The following is a 7,120-nucleotide window of genomic DNA, read 5'->3' as shown; positions in this document are numbered from 1 at the left end:
GGAGTACAAAAAATAAGGCAGGGCCCCTGGGCTTTTCTATAATGTTATATATATATTATATATCTTAAATGCACTAGTTGTGGCAAGTGGGGGCTATTCTTCATTGTGCTGCACAGGCTTCTCATTGAGGTGGCTTCTCTCATTGTGGAGCATGGACTTTAGAGTGCGTGGGCTGAAGGAGGTGCCATTACCAGGCTCTAGAGCACGGGTTCAACAGGTGTGGAGCACCGGCTTAGGTGCTCCATGGCATGTGGGATCTTCCCAGACCAGGGATCAAACCCGTGTCTCCTGCATTGGCAAGCGGATTCTTTACCACTGAGCCACCAGCAAGGCCCTATTCATGCAAATTAAAAATCAGAGGAAAATAAATCCTCCAGAAGTTGCTATCACAGAAGGTGCTCAGTTTTACCAGATCATTGTTTCATTGTCACCTCAGTCTAGCAATTCCTCTTTTTTTGTCCAATGTCTTCTGAAAATAGTAAGATATATATTTATCCTACTATAAAACAACTTGCTTTTTCTTCTATTTCTCAAAGGCACTGACTTATTTTGGTTAAATTAGTTTACTTAGACATTGTGATATTTGATATTTAAGACATGCATTTTTTTTTTTTTGTTCTAGTTATTACATTAAACCATGATCTTGGATTAATCAATAGATTTCCAGGCCCAGCTGCATTAAATAAGGGACCTTCTACTCTATAATTTTTACCACTTCAACAACTAATAAAGACCGGGAGCCATGCTTTAAATCACTATGATTCTCTATGCTCCCCACCCCAAGAAAACACAGGTATGAATAGTAAGAGTTCAGTGAATGTTTAATGGTTTAGACAAGTGCTTGCAAGATCCTGTCACCTTATAACCTACCTCTCCTCTCAAAACTCTGTCAAAATGTGGCAACATTTCTATGCTTTTGACATTGTAAAGATAACTCTAGTTTATCAATAATCCATTCATTTATATTGTACCTTTATTTAGAAAAAAAACAAAAACAAAAAAAAGTTTTGACAAGCACTGTGTGTTCTTGGACAAGTCAGTTTGCTTCTCTGAGCTATAGTTTCCTCATGGGCACTAACCTCACAGGATGTTTTTGAGGCTCCAATCAGATAATGGATCTCAAAATGCTTTATAAACTGTCAAGGCTGTGAGAGACCAGGAATCTAGCAAGGCTGATACAAGTTCTATTGGAGTCAAAATTTAAACTTTCTAGTCAATGTTACTGTTTTCCTATTTTTCAAACCAGTATTTTCAAACGAGTAATATAATTGCATTGTTAATTTAATAAATATTAGCTGTATTCAGCTACAGTTTGTGTTAACTAAGTCTTGGAGGACTGGCCTAGAGATTCAATAACAACCCAATTAGATTGTTATTTCCAGGGAATTATACAATCTGTGATCCGAACAACTGACTTAAAAATGAATTTCTAGAACATGATGCATTTACAAGTAGGGGTATGCAGCAAACAGGATAGTGAAGCTGATACATGAAAATACTTATGAGAATAATTCCAACACCAAAATGGAACATTCTGCCAAAGTCAAAAACCATATACCCCACAGACATACCAAACCATGATTTTAATAATTTAGCAAGTTTAGGACTAACAAACTGCAGTTATTCTCTTTCTCATCTTCACAAAGTATTCTGTTAAACAGAACAGTAAATCCCTCATTGGTGGGGTTGGGAGGTAGGATAAACAGAGTAGCCACCAATGAAAGACCCAATGTCAACTCCAAGATTAACTATTTAGCTATGGAATAAGCTTGCTCCAAAAATGCCTGAAGTCCTCTGTACATGGAAAAACCTGGACAAGATTACTGAATTCTATAAAGCTCACAGAAGTGCTAATTTAACAGAACCATCTTGTCTCCCCAAAGTGAATGGTCCTGCTCACTGCCTGCCCCTAGTGACCTTCCAGCCTCAGACATCACCAGTCCATCACATGAACCCTTGGCCTCATGGCCCGGTAAATGCCCACAAATCCCTGGACACCCTACAGCCTTGTAAAACCTGGTTTTGAACATGCTATTCCTGTCTGGCATGTCTTCTCCATTCACTTGTTATGTAGCCTGCTATTTATCTATCAAAATCCAGGTTCGCCTCCTATGTGAAGCCCTCCCTTTATCTTCCAGAAGAAAAGGCTTCTTCCTCAGTAGGCCATGTCAGAGCACTGACCACTTGTGTGCTGACTCTCTTCTGTGACATGTCTACAGATCCTAAGTCTTGAGGAGTAGATATCTCCCCTGATCACCCCTATAGCTTCAGCTCCACGTATGGGGTCATGAACACAGCAATAATAACAGCAACCTTTTGATAGATTGGGGCTTCCCTGGTGGCTCAGAGGTTAAAGCGTCTGCCTGCAATGCAGGAGACCCAGGTTCGATCCCTGGGTCAGGAAGATCCCCTGGAGAAGGAAATGGCAACCCACTCCAGTATTCTTGCCTGGGAAATCCCATGGACGCAGGAGCCTGGTGGCCTACAGTCCACAGGGTGTTGAGCAACTTCACTTTCACTTTCAGTTTTGATAGATTGTCCCGGGCACACTTCTAAATGCTGTGTGTATATGTGTGTTAGTTGCTCGGTTGTGTCTGACCCTTTGCAGTCCCGTGGACTGTAGCTTGCCAGGCTTCTCTGTCCATAGAATTTTCCAAGCAAGAATACTAGAGTGGGTTGCATTTTCTCCTCCAGAGGATCTTCCCAACCCAGGGATCAAACCTGAGTCTCCTGCATTGTACGCAGATTCTTTACCATCTGAGCCATCACGGAAGCCCTCTAAATGCTTTACTATATATTAACTAAGTTAATACTCATAAGAGTCTCATGACTATGATGCTACTTTCATTATCCCCACTTTAGAGATGAGGAAACTGAGGCTCATAAAGATTAAGTGACTTGCTCAAGGTTACATACCCATTAGAATGGCAGAGCTGAGATCTGAAACCAAGAGAAGAGACTTTAAGCAGACTAAAAGCTCTACACTTCGATTCTGGATGCCATTCGCACTCCCAATAATTTTCCAGAGGGGAGAAGTAAAGGCTCAGAAGCCAGCCTGCCATTTGACCAGCACTGTCTTTCTTCAGGAGGAAGATGGGATCCAAAGGCACCCCAGGCATTTCCTAGGGTGCAAGTCTGTCTTCAGAACTGCTTCTAACAGAAGGGGTAGGAAAATTCTCATTTTGTGGCGATTTATATTAATGCCTCCATCTCAAATATAATATAATTCAAAGCCATTTTATTAGTCCTCTTGGGACTCTTAAAAAAAATTTTTTCTCTGCCAAATTACCTTAGCGCTCCCCTCCCCCCATGATTGCCCTGTTTATAAAATAAGGTCAGGCTCTTTGGGGGTATTTCCTTGTCACTCCTACCTACACCAGGGCACATGAAGGTCACTTTGTTGTCTTTAGTTTCCCTTCCAAACACACCAGGAAGAGCTCAGCACATCTTCTAAACACCAGATTCAAACTGATCCTCCATCTACTACAAGCTCTCAGTGGCTAGCTCTGTGTACTTTCAAACGTGTCATGAAAGCACTACTTAACACATCTCAGGATGACAGAAGTGACCTGTTTTAGAGGAGATTACCTTTGCCCCTGACCAGTGCCACCCCAGATATACTCACAAACTTTGAAAAACAGGGCTGTGCTCTAAAAGTTCTTCTCAGGACACTATGGTACCCATTTCTTAAGCATGTGACTTAGAATAAAGTCACAAAGCTTGCTTCCCTTCCTCGGACTTGCTACAAGTCCTCAGGCTGCAGAGAACATCAAGGAGGGGCTTTTTATGATTGCAAATCAAACTTTCCAAGGTAATATTCTCTCTGACAGCTACAGTTTATGGAGTGCTTGCTCTGTGTGCCTGGCACTGTGCTAAGCACTTATATCCGGGGAGTGAATGTTGATCACTGACTCCCTGTGTCGCATAGTAAAAACATGGGTTCCATCCAGAACCAGGCTCCATGAGCTTGAACTGTGTGAACTGTGTGAACTCCACCTCTGCTGTGTGACCTTGTCTAAGTTACTTAACTTCCCTACCACAGTTTTCTCTTCTGGACAATGGGGTTAATAGTAAAGATGTCTAACTCATACAGTTACTGTGAAAGTCACCAGGTGTTAATATATGTAAAGTTTATAAACCAATGCTTGGCCCCTGGTAAACCCTATAGAAGGGCTTGCAATCTGTATTTCTCCTCAACATTGATGCCTCCTCTCTCCCAAAGCCCTAGTTAAAGGAGTGGCCCGTCTCCAACATTAACCCTGATTAGCCCAAGCTAATGTTCCTCAACTTTTTTATTTTCATGAACCAACTTCATGAAATAAGTTTCTTTTTATCACAACCAAGTACATTCACAAATACATACAAAATTTAAACAAAAGTTTCATGAAACATTATTCACCTCTACCATAGCAACGTGCTCTGGGATTCTTGATTCACTAAGGTTCTATCTCGTTTCTTTCCTTTGTGTTTTCAAGGTAGCCACAGTTCACTAAATTTATTTCATAATTTACCAATAGGTTGCTATGGATGGTCTGAAAATATATATACTGATCTCAAGTAATCATCATTTATTAAATCCCAACACCATCTCTATTAAGTAGGTACCACCATGAAGTCCATGACAGAAAAGGAAACTTAGACATAGAGCAGTTAAGCTACTTATAAAAGATCACACAGCTCTTTAGCAGCTCATACAGGAACCCAGGATAATTGTCCCTGACTCAGAAGCAGGCACTGGCCTATGTTAGCCCAACTAAAGTGGAAATGAATGAGGACATATGGACCCTGACATGATGCTACAAACCTGAGTGGAATAGGGCTGGGAAAGCTCCCACTGTGGACAGTAGAATAGAGAAGGGTAGAGCTGCTCCTCCACAGGATGGTTCAACCCTGAAGCCGCTCCACTCTAAGTGCCCTTTCACAAGCTAGCAAGTTCCCTGTTTGGCCAGTTTGGTTTGGGTTTTCTGTTACTTGTTCGCAAAAGTATCTGCATATCCTGGCTGCTGCCCTTTTGTACCCAATAACAATTAAGTGAGGGAAGCAATATAATCGCTATTTGTAGACAAACAAGCTTCAGAAAATTTGCCAGAGGAATCCTAGCCAGTAAAAGGTGAAGCCAAGATTCAGACTGAGGTCTCTCTGACTTTTTCTCTATATCGAAGAGCCCACAGTAGATGATGTCTTAAATGATAAAGGGCAAAGAGGAGTGGGGGCCGTTTATGCTGTCCTGCTGTCCTCTAATGAAAAGCGTTCACTAGCACGACACCCCTTCCCCCACCCAAGCACAAGTACTCTTATCCTCTTTTCACTTTATCTTGGTTATTTATGAGTCATCATGAGTTATTTACACTCGCCCTAGGTTCTCTGCTAGATTCTAAGCTCTTAGAGGATGGGGCCATGTGACATGGCTTTCCAGCTCTGTATCTTGCACAGAAAGCACATAAGAAATACACAAAGGCATTGATTGTCCTTGAATCACTTTTTGTCCCACTTTGAAGTTACTGGGTGGAGTGGGAGTCGGGGGGTGGGGTGGCAGGAAATGCTGCAACATTTAGTGGTGAGTTTTATACAGACGTCACCCAGCATGGTTCTGTCTCAGGTGTGTGCTGTGTGCAGGAGCTCCTTTGTCTCCATCACACAGACAAAAAGACAAGAGCAGGACAGGTGGGATCACTTTAAAAACAGATAAAATATTGGCACTGCCCTTGATGCAGGGACCAGACCAGCTAAATCTGGCCCCTGTGAGTTTTTAGGTCTGATCTAATCCTCATTCTTTACGCCAAATTCACATCCACTTTGGACTGTGTCCTGGCTCTGAGTTCATTTTAAATCCCAGGACCGAGGGCCTTGCCAATATTTTATGTGTTCCCCGGGTAACTCTTGGAGCACCACTACATTCAAGAAACAAACAGCATTAACCATGGCGTTCACCACTTACACTCCTCCAGTGGTTTCCTTGCCTACCGGATGCAGCCTGAACTCTTTGAAGACATTCGAGGTGCTACCCAATATGACCCACTTCATTCTCAGTCTTGACTTAGATGCTTCCTCCACCCTTAGCCAACTGACCTCATCACAGTTGTCCCCGGCATGCCTCACGCTCTCCTGCCCCCACGTCCTGGCTCCTCTCCTGGTCCCATCCTTGCTGCCAACCGTGCTTGCATACATTTGAGCCACACGTCCTCTCTGGAAGGCCCAGCTTCTAAATGTACTCTCTCCCCTTTCTGAACCCTCATAACCTTTTGCTTATATCTCTCTTAGAGCAGCTATTAAACTCACTTGGGGAACTGGCTTCTAGCAACCAATTAAAATGCAATATTTATTACAATTGCTGCTAACATTTACTGAGGTCTCCAATTGTCAGACATTGTGTTAAGGGCTTTATATTCATTTACTCCTCAAGGAAATGGCAGCCCACTCCAGTGTTCTTGCCTGGGAGATTCCATGGCGGGCTACAGTCCATTGGATCACAAAGGAGCTGGACACGACTCAACACAACATATCCTATGAAGGAAGTAGAAGTGCAGATCACAGAGATAATAGCTACCTACCTTATTATCATGTTATTGTGAACACTGGGTAAGGAATACACAAAAAGCTCTAACCAATGAGCTCACTGGGAGCTGGGCATGTGGCAAGTGCTCAATACATGTCTGTCATCACCACGTCATCACCATTATCATCATCTTCATCAGACCCATTTTACAGATGAGGAAACAGAGGCTTAAAGTAATTTGTGCATAGTAAACTAGTAACACATGGAACTTGTTTACTGAATTAATCACTGCCATGTACAGCACTTTAAAACAAACCCTTTTAAGGTTGACATTAGATAAACACATCTTTAAACCTGGTTGGAGTTTAGCAGAGTCCTAACCCAGAGATCAGCAATAAGTATACAATGAAAATGAATGATTCCATCTGAAACCATCAAGAGTTTCATGATCTTGCAGGTGGTTTCCACTGGCAGCCATTGAAGTTTTATTTTCCTGGATGAAACACTACTTGCATTTCCGGTATAAGCCTTCCTGAAGGCTTGTTTCTTGTTCTTACCCTGTCCAATGAAGCACTTTCCTTAAGCTATTAAAAATGCCCTCTTACAATGCATGCTATAAACAAA

General features: G+C 42.2%; 1 non-coding gene across 1 annotated transcript; it reads left to right on the top strand.

The window, feature by feature from the left end:
- The first annotated feature begins 2,332 nt into the window (after positions 1 to 2,332).
- Positions 2,333 to 2,405, top strand: TRNAC-GCA (transfer RNA cysteine (anticodon GCA)). Its single transcript has one exon. It is a non-coding gene; the product is annotated as a tRNA-Cys (tRNA).
- The last annotated feature ends 4,715 nt before the right edge of the window (positions 2,406 to 7,120 follow it).

Source organism: Budorcas taxicolor, chromosome 4 (assembly GCF_023091745.1).
Source record: "Budorcas taxicolor isolate Tak-1 chromosome 4, Takin1.1, whole genome shotgun sequence".
Taxonomy (NCBI): Eukaryota; Metazoa; Chordata; class Mammalia; order Artiodactyla; family Bovidae; genus Budorcas; species Budorcas taxicolor.
Note: the sequence above shows the minus strand (reverse complement) of the source record. Positions and strands in the feature narration are given on the sequence as shown.